The following is an 18,144-nucleotide window of genomic DNA, read 5'->3' on the forward strand; positions in this document are numbered from 1 at the left end:
AATACCCCTGCTGCGTAAGGTGAATGTAATCCCTGTATGAGCGATCAATATGAGTAGGATCAGTGCAAAGCATTGTAATGACCATCAATTTGCATGCAAAATTTTCTTTGATAATACTCCTGTGAAGCAGATTGGGGCATCTGATCAGTTTAATCCTCCATATAAATTAAAGTAATTGTTATATATAATATAAAGGTTTTATTTGGAGTTCCACCTTCTTCATTGAATAAGCTGTTAGGTCTTTGAAAATGGTATGTTTTATTATTCTGCTTTATTTCAAATTTCTATTGTTCGTCAGTAATCACTTGCTGATGAATATGATACTAGAAGCTAGCATAGTGAAACCTTCATTTATCATGCTGAGTCTCAGCATCATATTCTGTTATGAGGTAAACCATGGATTAAACGCAGAAACAACTCAATGGCGTCTTCTTGTACAGGTTGTTATACTATAATGCGCATTTTGTAAACACAAATTCGCTTTAACGCAATTGACAAATTAGGAACACTATTTCTAAAGCGCGAACTTTTAAAATGTATGTTGGCTGCAACACAATTACATCGCCAACACTTTAAGCGCTGTTTTTAAAGCGTGATTTTTCTATAATGCGGGGTTGCACAAGAATGTAACCATCGTATTATAGAATAACTACATGGACTGCAAAATTCAAAGTTTTGTCAATAAAAACCATCCTAAATTATACGCGGTTTATGCAGTGATCTAACATCCACTAAAAGAGAGTTTAAAACTTACAACTGCCTTTTTCATGGACCTAATGAGTTGTAAGGAAGAGGCAGTAATGCTCATCTCATCAGGCTGGTCTTGTTTCAACCCTCTAGTCTCTGCAATTTAGATTACTTCTGTTCTGAGGGAAGTTGGTCAATCACATGCTTATTCCAAATGGTCTCTTGTACCACATCAGCTTCTTGTGTTCGTCCTATTTGTAACAAAGTGAATTTTATTACCAAAAATGAAGTTACTTAATTTACATTGGTTCTAATCATGCTTGTCCCATTGTCAATGCACTTATCAGTATTAAGACAGTGAACCACTTCCATGTGCTGTTCGAAATATTCATGATGGTGCCTTCTGATAAAAGGCTTTTTTTTTCATTGACTCATGGAATCCCAACAGAGTGGAAACAGGCCATACAGCCCATTGAGTCCACACTGACCCTGCAAAGAGCGTCGCACACGGACCTACCCCACTCGCCCATCCCTGTAACCTGACATTTCCCATGGCTAATCCACCTGGCCTGTACATCCCTAGACACGATGTGCAATTTAATATGACTAATCCGCCTAACCTGTACATCTTGTGGGAGGAAACTGGAGGAAACCCACAGAGACAAATTTCTGTTGTGGCTTTTGAATTATCCCCAGAAACTCCTGCCATTGCTGCTCCACCGGCTTTCCCGCTTGGCTTCCCTCCCAATATGCTGCCAACTATTCCAGCCGCAGGCCACTGTCTGTGTGGACTTTGCACATTCTCCCCCATGCCACACCACAAGAGTTCCTTTAGCTATATTATTCATGGTACACAGCGAGTTCCAAAAGATGGTGGTGGGGTAGGGCTTCTGACACCATGCATTGTCCGCTACATTTACCTTTCTTGTTGTTTCTTTCTTGTTTTTCCCTCTTTTCTCTTTTATTGATTTGTTTATTGTCACATGTACTTTGTTACAAAATACAGTGAAAAGTGTGGCATAGTGTCGCTACTCCCTGACACCATCTTAAAACACAGAAAAAGAATATTAAGGCAGAAAAATAAAGAAATAAAAAAAAACAAGTCCTTCTTGCTAACTTCTCCGCCATGAGTCATGAGCCTGGTGGCAGGCACAAGTCCCATTCTCCATATAACCACCAGTGGAAGCAAGTCAGTACTCTTTGATGCTTTTTTGCTTCCACCGATGCCCTCGCCACTGTGAATCCTCATTGTCCCTTGCCACTGTGAATCCTCACTGGACCTCACCAATGCGGGTGCCACCGCACTGGCCCAAACTCAACTCCGCCACTGCCATGAGTATGCTTTGGTCCCAGCTCACTAATGCAGCCACTGCCGATGCCACTGGGTCTCATACTGGCCCCAAACCCCCCTTTGCTGTCACTTCCATTAATCTGCACTGAACGCAGATGCTGCCAGAACACAAAGCTGCCTCTGCCGTAGCAGCTAGGAGTCGGCACTAGGACCGCTTCACTGATGTAAAAGCTCCTGAACAGTGCCGTGGCTGCTGTGGCTGCCACTGATCTTGCGCTGAGGCCACTCGCTGTCACCAATAGCATTGTCACAACCGAGCTCTTCAAGAAGAGGTAAATAAAATAACAGAAAGAATAAAAGGAAAAAAGAGCAGAGAGAAAAACAAGAAGGAAACAACAAGAAAGGCAAATGGAGCGGACAATGCGCGGCCTTAGAAGCCCTACTCCACCGCCATCTTTTTGAACCCATTGTGTACCATGAATAATGTAGCTAAAGGAACTCTTGTAGTGGCAAGATTTTTGTTATGGCTGACACATATTAAAACAGTTGCATTTATTTTAAAAGTGCTAATTAACATGGTCACAATCCAATTTCTTTCAGTTTGGGGATATTTTGGCCAAACTTCACTTTGAATAAACAGACAGATTGTTTTAAACCTGATATATGAGTCAGAAGAGTACAACAGAGCCATCTTATCCATCCAAGTAACTAATGTTGGATTTATATATAGCAGTGGCAGTTTTCAATAGTGGGAGTTTGTGGATTAATGATTTACACATATATTTGGCAATGACATAGATTAATTCAAACAAACTATATTGTCACAGAAGGTCCTGAAAGTTTGTTGCGTAAATATAATTCTATATATGTTTCAATTACATATTAAAATTTTTGCTCATTATTTTAGTGGGGATGTAATGTCATTGATCAAAGCAGGATAATATCTCTGATAAAAGGATGAATAAGATGATTTTTAAAAAAACTTATTGGTATGGAGATGGTCAAGCTGCATAATTTAAAGGACAAAGGATTTCCGAGATTCCTTCTTGGCATTTTCATGAATCATATCAAGTTTTCATTTATTAATGCATTACTATCATGCTTATGAAAGTTGTGGACTGGGCAGACAGTGATATTTCACTGAAGTAAAAGCTGGTGAGTGAGCTTTAATGGTTAATTTCTATCTATCTGAAATATAACGTTTTCTTTACTTATGCAAATAATTATGAATTATTCTTCAAATAAATAGAAATGACATTTTATTCCAGTCTTGCTAGAGATGTATGCAAGTTCTCTGAGAGCAGCTGCAGTTAGTTCACGAGGCAGCTAGTTTATGCTTAATTTCAGAAGCTTGAACCGTTTGCTTTTCAGAAAGAACAAGAGATGATTCACAGGTCGCCTTGTCCATTCTGCTTTAGATGTACAGAATGTAAGGTATCTGTCGAATTTGTTACCTCAAAGTGTGGTGAATGCTGGAATAGTGAGTAAATTTAAGAGGAGTTAGACAGACTTTTAAGTGGTAATGTGTTGAGGGGATATGGAGAGAAGGCAGGAAACGAGGGGTGAGGAGTATATCAGTCATGATCGAATGGCGAAGCAGACTTGATTGGCTGAGAGGCCTAAATCTGCTCCTGTATTTTATGATTTAGAGATGCTGGTGTTGGACTGGGGTGTACAAAGTTAAAAATCACACAACACCAGGTTATAGTCCAACAGGTTTAATTGGAAGCACACGAGCTTTCGGAGCGCCGCACATCCACGTGATGAAGGAGCAGCACTCTGAAAGCGAATGTGCTTCCAATTAAGCCTGTTGGACTATAACCTGGTGTTGTGTGATTTTTAACCCTATATTTTATGAACTTCTGAGGTGAGTGACTGGTGAGTGAGGGAGTTCAATGAAGAGGGGAAAGAAGATGCTCCTGTCTTTTGCTACCTTTTTGAGCTCCCATTAATTGGTTCATACTTTGGTTTTGGAGAAGACGTTAATTGATGAGCAAGTAATAAGTTATTCTGCTTGATTTAATTGAAATAAGTTACAGTATGGTTTGTCATCTTGGCCAAGTGGAATGCATATACTGCAACAAATTTCTCTGGCTACAAAAGCTGAGCTTAGGTTTCAGACTTTGAGCAGCAAGAAACACTAGAAGGCCTGAAAATCTTCTGTAAGTATGTGAAAAAGAAATGTTTGGATGAGACAAATGGGGGTTGATTACTTGATGAGTTTTTTAAAAAATTATACCGGAGAACAGAGAGATGTCCAAGGAGCTCAGTGATTACTTTGTGTTTGCCTTTATTGAGGAAGATGCAAAATCTCCCAGAAATGTTGATGAAAGATTGAAGGAAATTAGTATTAACAGCAGGATTGTGTCGGAGACGATAATAGGCTTGAAGGTTGATAAGTTCTATATCTCAGGATGTTGAAGAATGTAGCTGCGGAGATAACGGAAGAATTTGTGAACACCTTCCAAAATTTCACATGTTCTAAAATAGTTTCTGCAGTTTGAAAGGTAACAAATATCCCCCTCCTTAACTCAGCACACATATTCCTGCACTTGCTTTTCTTTCCAATGACTGCCAGTATTATATTTTCTATATTTCACAGCGTCTTCCTGACTCAGCAGTAATCCAGCCCGAAGGCTGTAATAACACCCAGTGAACAGAAATTTGAAAACTAAATTTCTGGAACTTGGAGTCTGGCACCACTTTCACGAAGGTGTGGAGTGCTTTCGACTTCGGGAACTGTTTGCAAATAGCAACTAAGTAAATAACCGCATGTTAGGAAATAGACAAGAAGATGACATAATATATTGTAGTTTGTGATCGTACCAAGATGGCTTAAGTTGATTTTCAAAATAAAGACATAAATCAGCAAAGAACTAAGCTTTTTTTTTGAACTGGCCTTTGCCAATGATTGTGCTTCATATGAATCTTCTATTTTACACAAATTCTCCAACCCTGGCAGCATCCTGGCAGTAACTCAGTCAGCCAACCTTTCTAGTCATATCTCCCTCGCACTCAACTTGCCCTTAAAAATAGGTTAAATGTTTAGTTGAATTATTCCACGTGGTAGCAGATTCCATATTTTGAGTATTCTGGGTAATGTCTCCACATGGGTCTGATGCATGACTGGAAAGGTTTTAAAGATCTAATAGAGAACAGATAGAGTCATGGAATCACAGCATAGAAACAGACCCTTCAATCCAACCTATCCATGCCGACCTGTTATCCCAACCCAATCTAGTCCCACCTGCCAGCACCCAGACCACATCCCTCCAAACCCTTCCTATTCATATACCCATCCAAATGCCTTTTAAATGTTGCAATTGTACCAGCCTCCACCACTTCCTCTGGTAACTCATCCCATACATGTACCACCCTCTGTGTGAAAAAGTTGCCCCTTAGGTCCCTTTTATATCTTTCCCCTCTCAACTAAACCTCTAGTTCTGGACTCCCCCACCCCAGGGAAAAGACTTTGTCAATTTATCCTATCCATGCCCCTCATAATTTTGTAAACCTCTATAAGGTCACCCCTCAACCTCTGACACTCCAGGAAAACAGCCCCAGCCTGTTCAGCCTCTCCCTATACTCAAATCCTCCAACCCTGGCAGCATCCTTGTAAATCTTTTCTGAACCCTTTCAAGTTTCACAACATCTTTCCGATAGGAAGGAGACCAGAATTGCACACAACATTCCAACAGTGGCCTAACCAATGTCCTGTATAGCCGCAACATGACCTCCCAACTCCTGTACTCAATACTCTGACCAATAAAAGAAAGCACACCAAACGCCTTCTTCACTATCCTATCTACCTGTGATTCCATTTTCAAGGAGCTACGAACCTGCACTCCAAGGTCTCTTTGTTCAGCAACATTAAGTGTATAAGTCCTACTAAGATTTGCTTTCCCAAAATGCAGCACCTCGCATTTATCTGAATTAAACTCCATCTGCCACTTCTTAGCCCATTGGCCCATTTGGTCAAGATCCTGTTGTAATCTGAGGTAACTCTCTTCGCTGTCCACTATACCTCCAATTTTGGTGTCATCTGCAAACTTACTAACTGTACCTGTTATGCTCGCATCCAAATAATTATGTTACTGCAGATTCTTGATGAATTTCTTCCATAAACTCAAGGTCAATCTTTACCAGAATAAAAGTCAAACAGGAAAATTGATTAGAGCATTTGGTGGATTTAAGGACGAAAGCAACATTAACTTTACATTTTAAATGACATTTTTATAATACACAGCATCAGTTGATAATAGTCCAATCAGCAACCAATTAAATCACCCAATTTTTATAATCTTTTTTACTAATCCCCATTAATGAACACCATTTCTCTCGTACTTATTCTCTACTGCAAATTTGCAGGAAGGCATTTGCCATTCATCCTTTTCATATTTGCAAAAGCATAATTTCTTTCATTGGAGGATTAGAGAGATTCATCCTAATTAGTACTCTCAGCACAAGGAGATTAGTTTGCCTTTGTCATTCAGGAAACCCAAAAGCAATGATTATGGAGCATTGGTCAGTATTTCACACTTGTAACATAATTATGATGTTTGTGTGATATTTCAACATCAGCATTCTCTTAGTTCTCCAATTTAAGGTTTCTATTATAGAGTCATAGAGATGTATAGCATGGAAACAGACCCTTCGGTCCAATCCATCCATGCTGACCAGATATCCCAACCCAATCTAGTCCCACCTGCCACCACCCAGCCCATTTCCCTCCAAACCCTTTCTATTCATATACCCATCCAAATGCCTTTTAAATGTTGCAATTGTACCAGCCTCCACCACTTCCTCTGGCAGCTCATTCCATACATGTACCACCCTCTGTGTGAAAAAGTTGCCCCTTAGGTCTCTTTTATATCTTTCCCCTCTCACCCTAAACCTATGCCCTCTAGTTCTGGACTCCCCCACCCAGCAAAATAAACTTTGCCTATTTATCCTATCCATGCCCTTCATAATTTTATAAAGCTCTAATATGTCACCCCTTAGCCTCCGTCGCTCTAGGGAAAACAGCCCTAGCCTGTTCAGCCTCTCCCTATTGCTCAAATGCTCCAATCCTGGCAACATCCTTGTAAATCTTTTCTGAACCCTTTCAAGTTTCACAACATCTTTCTGATAAAAAGGAGACCAGAATTGCTCACAATATTCCAATGTCATTGTAAATCAGTTATAAATTAAGTTTTTACTACAAAAACAGAAATTGCTGGAGAAATCTGGCAGGTCTGCATACATCTTTGGAGAGAAAACAGAGTTAGTGTTTTGAGTCCAGTCCCTTCTTTAAAAGTTTGTTTGTGTCTGATCTGCAGGGTTTTTTTTGGTTTAACTTGATTGAATTTTTAAATTCAGTTTCCAGTCACACTTTCAATATATAGTGAATATTCCATTGAACTTGGGTCCCATCTTCAGACTGTCCAAATAACTCAGTTCCAATTTCAACAATTCAGTGTTTGGAAATGCTGTTTGTTGAGTCAACCTCCACTAGATTATCAGGAAATTGGGATTTGTACCATGATCTCTTGAGTTAATGGCATGGATTCCACCTTTCTTAATATTAATTTTATTCTGATATCAATGAAAGGAAATATTTGAGGCCTATCAACGGGGATCTTATTAAGCAGGCTAAGCAACAAGTCATATCGAAGAATTCATATAGCAAACCAGAAAGTAAAAAGTCAGTTATATAATTTTGTTAAATATTAGATATACATATGAAACTGAATTATCATCAACATTTTTATAAAGTCTTTGTTTTATATCTGCACAGTGTCCAGGTTAAAGTTTCCATTGATATTTTATTTCTATTTCTTCCTTTACGATAATTAATTATATCTTTCTATCCAAGGTCAACAAGGTCCATAAAGTTTGGGTCTATATGGCACAGTTTGTACTGCTGTCAAATAGATCATAGCATTGTTATAAAATTGTTGTAAATTGAGAAAAGCTAATTTAAGAACCAAACAGTGACATTTATTATAGGCTGTTTCTGACATGTTAGAGACTATCACATGCAACTTAGTACTGAGGAAGTGCTTCAAAAATCATCAGGTACCTGCCCTTTCAAGGTATCAGATATTATACAGAAGATAAAAACATGTTCAATTCAAAATGACTAGCAGCAAGTCAGCTGCATCAATTTAATTCATTCCTTCTTTTTCTCAACTGTTACATTCCCTTGTTTCGGAGGTACAGGAGGAAAATAACATCCAACCTGATTTTCAGTGACATATTTGCAACTTCACTTAAGATCTTCTCTGTGTGGTGGACAAGTTTTCTGTGCCTGATTTTAGTTTAATTAAAAAGATAGGCAAGGGACTGATGTAAAATTGGGAACATAGTGCAAATGTGGCCCACATCACAGCAACCAATTCATTTTACCATGACAGCCAGGTATACCAAGATGCTGGCACTTTCCTAGCTTGGTAGTACAGAAGAAAATATGACTTTAATTCAATTAATGTATTAGCTTGATGTCATTAGGAACCATCTGCACAATAGTTTATATGCTTTAAAATAAATTACAACACAGAGATTCAGCTAAATCGTGTGAGTTAACTAGAAGACAAGACTCGAAAGATTTGATTCTGACTCATCATTTGGATTTTGAAACAAAAGCTAAAATTTGCAAAGCCCACACCCAAATCCCAGCTCACCCCTTCCTCAGAATTAAATGGAGGTGATGCAGTTCTCTTTAAAATATTGTAATGATGACTTGTTTTTATTTCGATGTTATTTTCTGATTCACACTTAAATTCTTGGTGCAGGATGGATTTCCACACCTCAGGGAGACCTGGATCTGAAGGGAGGCAAACATGATTGGCTCTGTCAGATCTGTCACTTTACAACACTTCCTGTGGATCAGCAGGAGTAGGAATGTTTCCACTCGGCCCCCTCCAACTTATTTGTAAACCACCCTATGATGATGCTGTGGCTTTAAGAGGTATGTTTTGTCCTGGCTTCTTTTAGAGAGAGATTTGGGGGCAGGTGTCAAGTAGTTTATGAGCAGGTAAATAACTTGTGAGGCCTTGGTTTATTTTTGAGAACTTAGAGAATTGAAGCAGTCTGGTTGGGTGTGGCCAGCTCTCACAGACTAGAATTTCTAGTTTTTAAGCTTTGAGATGCAGCAGCAGATGCTGTTGGAGTCTCAACAGGGTTGGAAGCTGCAGTAAATATCTTCTTGCTGCTACTCTTTCTGAGTTTTCATCTGATATTGTTTTCTCTCTCCCTGCTGCTGGGTTGCTTGTGAGAAAATCTGATTTCTGAATTTCTATTTTTGCCCAGGGATGTGTTTATGGGATGTTACAATATTGGAATAGTTAATTATTAATACAGGTAGTTCTGGAATAACGCACATTTAGCAGTATGATTTGGCTAATAATATCGCTGACGAATTAGGGAATGGTGTTTTGGAGAATGCTTACCTCTGTAGGCAGTAGCATGATGCCAGCGGGGATCAGTTCTGCACATACACTGATGTACGGGCTGAAATCTCCGCGCTGTTCTGTGCATGCGCCAGTCTTCGTGCCATTCTGCGCTGATGTCAGCTGCTGATAGAACAGCTTTCTGTGAGAGGTACTGTACACAGAGCAGCTATCTTACATTCTAAAGTGTACTGTGTTAAATTTACTTTTGTTTCATTAATAAATATGATTTCAACCTTCATTCAGGCTGTGCTATACTTTGTGTTAGACTTTTGGGCGATTTTTGAGCAATTGTGAGTGATTTTTGTTGCTGATCTGTCCCTAATCCCACTGGCCACATAATTTCTATTAAACAACTTTCTACTAAGTGACGTTTCACTGGAATGCAACTATGGCGTAATAGGAGAACTACCTTTAGTTGCTGTATCTATTATTCTATTAGCTTTCCAATAGAGCTAAGTTATTCTAAGTTCTTCTTTCTTTTGTTGTATTATAACTATAGAGTTATGTTTTGCTTAACGTTGAGTAGTTTGATCAGTCACATGGCAACTGGAACACAACACTTTAAATTTGCCTTTAAGGTAAGAAGATGTTAGGGTGTAGGCTATCTTCTTAAAATATTTTGAGGAGGTCTGGTCTGGTGCATACCGACCTCACAAATGGAATCTCATGCTGCATTTCACTTAAAGTCATAGAGATGTTCAACACAGAAACAGATCCTTTGGTCCAACTCGTCCATGCTAAACAAATATCCTCAATAAATTAGTCCCTTTGCCAGCATTTGGCCCATATCTCTTTAATCCCTTCTTATTCATATACCCATCCTGATGACTTTTAAATGCTGTAAATGTACCAGCTCCATCACTTCCTTCAGCAGCTCATTCCATACACACATGACCATCTGTACAAAGGAATTGTCCCTTAGGTCCCTTTTAAATCTTTCCCCTCTCATCTTAAACTTATGCCCTCTAGTTTTGGACTTCTTTTGAATGTCTGACCACAATTTGAAGTCTGACTACTTTTCGGATTTTAATGTCTGCTAATTCAGCAAGACCTCCAGATAAACCCATATTTTAGTATTTCCAATTTGTTATGTCTTCCCTAATTTATGTCCCACCTCTGTATCATTGCTGGAACCACTACATTTATCACAGCCAGATTGGAATAGGCTCCTGACTTTTTAACCTCCTCGGGTAGCTGCAACAACAATGTGCTCATCTTTTGAACATGCAGCATATGGCTCACTTCAATAAAAATGAAGTTAACCAGTTAATGAGAAACAAATCAAGGAGCCATTTGTAAGGTTTTCTTGAATGAATGAATGAATTCTATCACCTTCTAAATTGCAAAAATAAGAAAATGTAACAGAGACCATACACACAGCTCATAAAAATTATGTTAAAAGGGGGTGTTGTGCAATGCAAATGAGTTGATAAAACAATGGCATTTAAAGTCCTTAAGGTGTCCTAGTGGTGTGAAGTGTTAACCTGAGACCATGGGTGAATAGTGGTATCCTGAAGCTGCTCTAAACATTGCAGATAGCTTTGTGTGTTTTTTTTAGCATTTCTCCAATTATATTTGTTCCTACAGAGTTAAAGAGAGTTCTTCCAATTCTGTTGCTACAAATCCAATTTCAACGTTCTACCAAAGCAGCTGCCTGAAACACACCTCATTCAGATATTCATGTCTGGGATCATTGTCTTTCTAAACTGGATAACTGTTAGTGAGTTATTCCCCTCCAAACTTTGAAACCTATCAGAAAGGTATAAACTAAATATAGGAACATACACTTCTTCACCCCTGACTGGTTTCAGTCTCCTTTGATAAAGAAGTTAACTTCAGTTCAGTTAACTTTGTTTATTTTGAATTGATTTTCTGGAGCGTGGCCAACTTATGATAAGGTAATCACTATGGCAATTTTAATACAGTGTATTTTCATTTTAAAACCATTTTAGTTCATGAGAGTCCGTGGTAGAAAACTGACAATGGAGGTTGAAAATTGATAATACATACTTTACCACTATCGTGAAACTTTCTCATCAGAAGAAAGGAACCAAGCAATATTGTTTGCAGTGATTGTTCCATTTCCCGGTCAATATGAAATAACAATACAGAAAACAGGGAGAAAAACACACACATTCCACATTCGCTCCCTCATCTTAACTAGGGTTCAAAACATGCTTCGGGAAAACCAGTGGGTTTGATCCCCAAGCTGTCCTCCCTTTTCAAAGTTTTAACCCTTCATTGACCAATATTATAATCCATGTGTTAGATTCAAGCATTTTCACGAATTAGTCTTCTGGGAGTTTTTATGGAGTAATCTGATAATTGCCTCCTGCTGGGTGTCCAGACTTACATCCTGCACCTTGCTCTCATTGAATCTTGTATGAACTTGATTGGAGTGGTTGGAGGTTCGGGCATGATTTGTTTCTTTGATTTCTCAATGGATATGCCTCCAGTGCTCTCCACCATTGGAGTTTGCTATGGTGTATGGTTCCTCTGTGTTGTGTGGTGAGTTTTCCCCTAATCTATTCTAATTTCCCTGGAACTCTACTGTCATTGAATAAATATTCATCTTCTGCTATACTTCCCTGTGGCTGTTCCACAAAGTGAGGCTTCATCTTCACTTTCTCCTGATGAGACTGAGAACTTCTGTGGTCATCGTTGAAATCTACACGTGATGATATGAGTAAACTAGATTTAAATTTAGAATAGAATCCCCTCCATTGTGGAAACAGGACCTTCAGCCCAACAAGTCCACACCAACTCTTTAAAGAGTAACCCACCCAGACCCATTCGCCTACCCTATATTTACCCCAGACCAATGCATCTAACCTATACATCCCTGGACACTATGGACAATTTAGAGTGACATTCACCTAACCTGCTTATCTTTGGATTGTGGGAGGAGACCAAAGTACCCAGAGGAAACCCATGTAGACACAGGGAGAATATGCAAACTCCACACCGACATTCACCCAAGGCTGGAATCGAACCTGGGTCCCTGGTGCTGTGAGGCAGTAGTACTAACAACTGAGCCACCATGCCACCCCTAAGGTCTGCTTAGTCACTTTTCCTGGCCATTTTATTCCAGATTTTATGAGCGCTGGCATAACTCTAGCCTTTTAGCTTATTTGGGTTCTCTTGTTACCCTTCCTGATAAGGCTGACCTGTCTTTAGTCCAGTTTATTCCTATTGAACCTTCTTAAGTGAGGCTAACCCTCATGAGTTTTGTTGCTCCCTGTAAGGCTTCTGAACTTCTCTTAGTTTCTGGTCTTTGTGCCCTTTGCTGCTGGCTTTCCCCCATTTTTCCCAGTCTCTCTGAACTATCCTTTTCTGCTTGGGGGTAGTTAATCTTGCTGCCAGCCAAATCATTCACCACTGACCATCTTTCATGTTACAAGCATGGCATTGAGTGGCATGGTGGCTCAGTGGCTAGCTCTGCTGTCTCGCTGCACCCAGAGATCCGGGTTTGATTCCATCCTCCGGTGATTGTTAGTTTGGAGTTTGCATGTTCTCCCTGTGTCTGTGTGGGATTCATTTTGGTGCTCTGGTTTCCTCCCACAGTCCAAAGATGTGCATATTAGATGGATTGGCCATGCTATAGTGCCCAGGGTGGGTGGGCTAGCCATTGGACATGTAGGAATACAGGTTTGAAGTTGGGGGGAGGGTGGGTCTGGGTGGGATGTTCTTTGGAGGGATGGGGTAGACTTGATGGGCTGAATGGCACTATATGAATTCAACAGTTCAAAAATCGGTTTTGCAATCAATGCCAGAACCAGTGATTTTCCTTCCGCATGTTTGGACTTTCCACTCTGGAATCATTTGAGGTAGCTTTCTGTCTGTTGCCCATTTAGATTCCTTCTTTTAAATGTCAGAGACAGGTCTGCTTTGTCTACCTGGCTTCCTTTTCTTATCCGAACTTTTGTTAAGAACATCCACCTCTCCTTGGTCTCTTTCTGATCTGTGAAACTTCCCATACTCTCACATACCTGTGTTTATGGTTCTTTGTTTTAACTCATAATTACCAACCAACATTGCCAACTGTCTGACCCCTACTCCCCAGTATTGCTGTAGACATGCCTGGATTGCACTTTTTAAACTCCTGAAAGAGAGCTTTCAAAGTGTTTTGTCGGATCCACTCCAAGTCAACAAATTACTTGGACAATTTTGTTGTGCCTGTGTGGAGTGATCTCTGGCATAGTGGTAATGCGTGAGAAGGATTGGGCACTGCTCCCTCTCCAGGAGGTGACTGCCACTGGAATCCAATGGGAGTGAAGATGTACATATAGTAAGGACAAATGAGACTCTTTGACTATGAATTGCTGTCAACCTCCTTGCAGATATTCCAAAGGGATGCAAGTGGAAGGTAAAGAAAATGCCTGAAATCTGCTTCACTGGTAAGAGGTTCAACTACCTCATGTCTGAGATCTGTGCTGGTATCCAAGGGCTGGATAAATAAATAGACAGCTTTCTGAAGCAGACGATTTAAAATGAGGAGGGAAATGACAAACAGTAACATTCAATTGTTTCAGATTTCTTCTGTAAAACAATTGTGGAAGCAATGTAGCAAAATATCACAAATTATGTTAGTGTAAATCACTGTTATACACATCTGAATCTGATCATTATTTAGCACTTATACAGATAGGTTATTCCATTTGCCATTCTACACAAAAACGAGTTTTAATGTAATTTGTTTTGTAAACTGCAAATGTTTTAAATAGCTCAGCGGCATGTCAGCAAACTCTTAAACAATCGTGCACACAAATTTTAACTGATGCGTGAATAATAACACCTGCGGTGTGTTCAAAGTGTCAGCCTTGACTCAGTGGTAGTGGCTCACCTCTGAGTCAGAAGGTGGTGTGTTCAACTCCCACATCAGAAATTTGCGTATTCACCAGGCTGACACTTCAGAGCAACTCTGAGGGAGTGTTGCAATGTTGGAAGTGCTCATTTTCGAATAATGTGTCAAACTGAAGCCCCGTGGTTGTTAAAGGTCCATGACATGATTCAAAGAGGAGCAGAGATTTCTGGCAATGTCACCAGTAATGTTTATCTCTCAATCAAACATCAAAAGCAGATGATTTGTCATTTCTTTCCTGGCTGTTTCTGAAGTCTTGCTGTGTGTAACTTGGCTGCTGCATTTCCTGCATTTTAATTGCAATTACACTTGAAAGATCCTTAATTGGCTGAGAAATATTTTGGGACATCAAGAGGTCATGAAAGGCATTATGTAAATTTTTTGATATTAAAGAAATACAGTCTTATAAGATTTTTTTAAAACATGTATTCATAAGTGTTGGCTGAGCCAGCATTTGTGGCCCATCTGAAATTTGTCAAAGCAAGCCATCTTCTTAAACATTTGATTTCAATCAGATATATACATATTCATAATTTGAATGTTATGAAGGGAGGTCTTGGCTTTTAAACACAGCAACAGAGAGAAAAGTGACTTAGTTCCAGATCAGGATGGTTTATGACTTGGAGGGGAATCTGTAGATTGTGGTGCTCTCATGCATTTGCTGACCTTAGTCTGACAGATCCTTGTGTTCGAAAGTGCCGCGGTGAATCATGGTCCAGGGAGTGAATGTTTAATTTACTAATTTTAAAGTCTCAAAGTGTGGTGCTAGAAAAGCACAGCAGGTCAGGCAGCATCCAAGGAACAAGACAGTCGATGTTTCGGGCATAAGCCCTTCATCTGCAATGTGGGGGTGTTGGGGTGGAGGGAGGGGGCTGAGAGATAAAGAGGAGAGAGTGTGGGGCTGTTGGGAAGCTAGCTTGGAACACAATAGATAGATGAAGGTGGGCGGTGATGGTGATAGGTGGGAGCAGAGGGTGAGTGGATAGGTGGGAAGGAAGATGGACAGGTGGGACAGTTCAAGAGGGCGATGCTGAGTTGGAGGGTTGGATCTGAGATGAGGTGGGGGAGGGGAGATAAGGCAACTGGTGAAGTCGACGTTGATGCCATGTGGTTGGAGGGTCCCAAGGAGGAAGATGAGGCGTTCTTCCTCCAGTCATCAGGTGGCTAGGATTTGGCAGTGGAGGTGGTCCAGGACTTACATGTTCTTGGCAGAGTGGGAATGGGAGTTGAAGTCTTCGGCAGTGGGGTTGTTTGGTGTGTGTATCCCAGAGATTTTCCCTGAAATGTTCTGCGAGTTGGTGTCCTGTTTTATAGTCTGCTTTGTATTATGGATATAGAGATGTTATTGATCTTCTTGAGTGTTGTGGAGCTGCACACATCTAGGCAAGTAGAGAGTATGCCATCACACTGTTGATTTTGCCTTGTAGACGGGTTTTGGGAAGTCAGGGAGTGGGTTGCTGCCTCTGAACAGCTCTTGAAACCATAGCATATATATGGCTGTCAGTTTGTGATCATTGGTAAACCTAAGGTTATTGATGGTGAGGGATTGGCAAATGAATGTGAGGGAAGGTGGTTGGCTTCTCTATAGTTGATTTTCAATAATATTGTGGCTCCTTGTTGGAGGAAGAAATATCAAAGAGGAACTTTAAATTCTGTGTTCAGCAATACAGCAATCTTGATTCAGAGCTCTGTTACTGCTCATGTGGGAGAGTCCAGAGACCGCTCTACCTCTAGCTTTCACATTGGGTACGGATCCCTCTTAAGTACAGCTCAGGTCAAAGGAGAGATCAATGACACTCTAACTTTTTTTTACCTCTTGCCTTACAATAGTTTCATACAACATTTATGTCATTGTTAAGCCACATCCCCCAAATCTATATACCCAATCCAGTAAGCATACACTCAATGTTGGACAACTCCATGGACAACCCTAGGTTGTCCCATAATCTTATGATGTCTGCCAGATACCTCCATCATCTGTCTTTGGGATCTTACCATTTTTCTGACAGTTAGAGCCCTTCCCAGTCATTTGCCAGCTGCATTGCACAATTTGCCAGTAACCACAAACATTTGCTTTTCACTAAGAACTCCTCCAAATTCTCGACTAACTTGAGTATGGAGGATATTAACTTCCACCAATTGTTAAAAAGTAATTAAAATTAATTCTAATATGAAGTTAATACAATTTTCTGACACAATGACAGATTTAGACAACATCTGTCTCACCTCAGCCTGAGAGATTTTACAGGATTCCTACAGATCAAACAAACAGACCTACTGACATGCAGTTGCAATTACAAATGCTGCTATTCTCATATTGTAAGTGCTTTTTAAACCAGAGTTTAGTTCTTTTCCTGTTTCTATTCTAAAATCTTGCCAATACTAATTTTCTTTTCTTAACACAAAGCAAGTATTCGAGGGTGAAATTCAATCACTTTTCAACTTTACCAATAAATAAAATTTGTTTCGATTCCACAATAACTCGGGGACATAATCACAGCTTCATTCTGTATTTTCTAACCTGTCTCTGCCAATCTTCCCTTGATCTTTAGATGTAAGAATCTGTACTTAAGCTTCAATTGTTTATCTCTCCATGTTTTACAACCTTGTTTGATCTCTTAGAGGCTGACTGCACCATTTATTACTTTAACTTCCCAAATAATGCAATGGACCTCTTTACTATCTACAAACAATAGCTCAAGGAATGCACCTAACCTTTTCACACTAATTTGTTGTTTCCATTTCTAATTTTACAATTACCTAACAAGTTCAGAACACTGTAGGATCAGACTTTTCCTTCTACTGTTTACTAAATAACAAATTTGTGACTGTGGCTAACCTCGGCCTTTCAAATTGTCCTTTTTAAAATGCTTATGTCGATTACTGCCTGTTTACAGAAAACTAATTAATATCTCTGATGTTTCTTCCCATGGATAATCTTATCTTATCCAGTAACTCTGTATGGTGACCACAAGTCTGGCTGTGAACATCTGCTATATGCAGCCGCCAACCTCTTTCGGCCATTTTGTGTCAGCTGAAAAGCCCCAGGTGGCCATCTTGTCAACTTTAGTCATGAGTAGCTACAACAATAATTTAACAATAAGTCCATCAGCACAGGCCAGCATGTGTCTGCTTATTATTTTCTCTTCGGTGTGTTTGATTACTTTCAATTTGACACGAAGAGAATAGTTATGGAAAAGCCACTCCATTTATTTCATCATGCAGTGGATGTGCAGGGAGGTTTTTAGAGTAATGTCCAACCTTTTAGCCAAAAGCTCCTGATTCTTACCCCGCTCAGTACAATATGGCCAAAGAAACTCATGGTCAACTTGTAAATGTATCCAACATGTGCTAATGACACTTGGTAAATGTAGGGGTAATCACAGAGTTATAGAATCATAGACTTATACAGCACAGAAACAGACCTTTCAGTCCAACCTATCCATGCCGACCTGATATCCTAAATTAATCTAAACCCATTTGCCAGCATTTGGCCCATATCCTGTAAACCCTTCCCATTCATATACCCATCCAGATGACTTTTAAATGTTGTAATTTTACCAGCCTCCATCATTTCGTCTGGCACTTCCTCTGGCAGCTCATTCCAAACATGCACCACCCTCTGCATGAAAAAGCTGTCCGTTAGGTCTCTTTTAAATCCTTCCCCTCTCACCATAAACCTATGCCTTCTAGTTTTGGACTCCCCTACTCTGGGGAAAAAGACCTCAGCTTCCATTCCAAGCTACCATCAGTTCTGAGGAAGGGTCACCTGACCTGCAAGTCTGATTTCTCTCCAGAGATGCTGCAAGACCTGCTGAGCTTTTCCAGCAATTTATGTTTTTTTGTAACATCCTTGTAAATCTTTCCTGCAA

General features: G+C 39.8%; 1 protein-coding gene across 10 annotated transcripts in view; it reads left to right on the forward strand.

Moving 5' to 3' along the window:
• The window catches only part of LOC122557667 (leucine-rich repeat-containing protein 4C), a 998,121-nt gene that overhangs the window by 764,407 nt on the left and 215,570 nt on the right, over window positions 1–18,144 (forward strand). The window contains exon 1 of one of the 10 annotated variants that reach the window (XM_087996327.1): window positions 8,017–8,035. The exons of the other annotated variants lie outside the window; for them this stretch is intronic. The gene's annotated coding sequence lies outside the window, so the exon portion shown is untranslated. Of the gene's footprint in view, window positions 1–8,016; window positions 8,036–18,144 lie in introns of those variants that run through there. 10 annotated transcript variants of the gene reach the window in all.

Source organism: Chiloscyllium plagiosum, unplaced genomic scaffold (assembly GCF_037043375.1).
Source record: "Chiloscyllium plagiosum isolate Xiang-an unplaced genomic scaffold, Cpla_swu_hap1 HiC_scaffold_18, whole genome shotgun sequence".
Lineage (NCBI taxonomy): Eukaryota > Metazoa > Chordata > Chondrichthyes > Orectolobiformes > Hemiscylliidae > Chiloscyllium > Chiloscyllium plagiosum.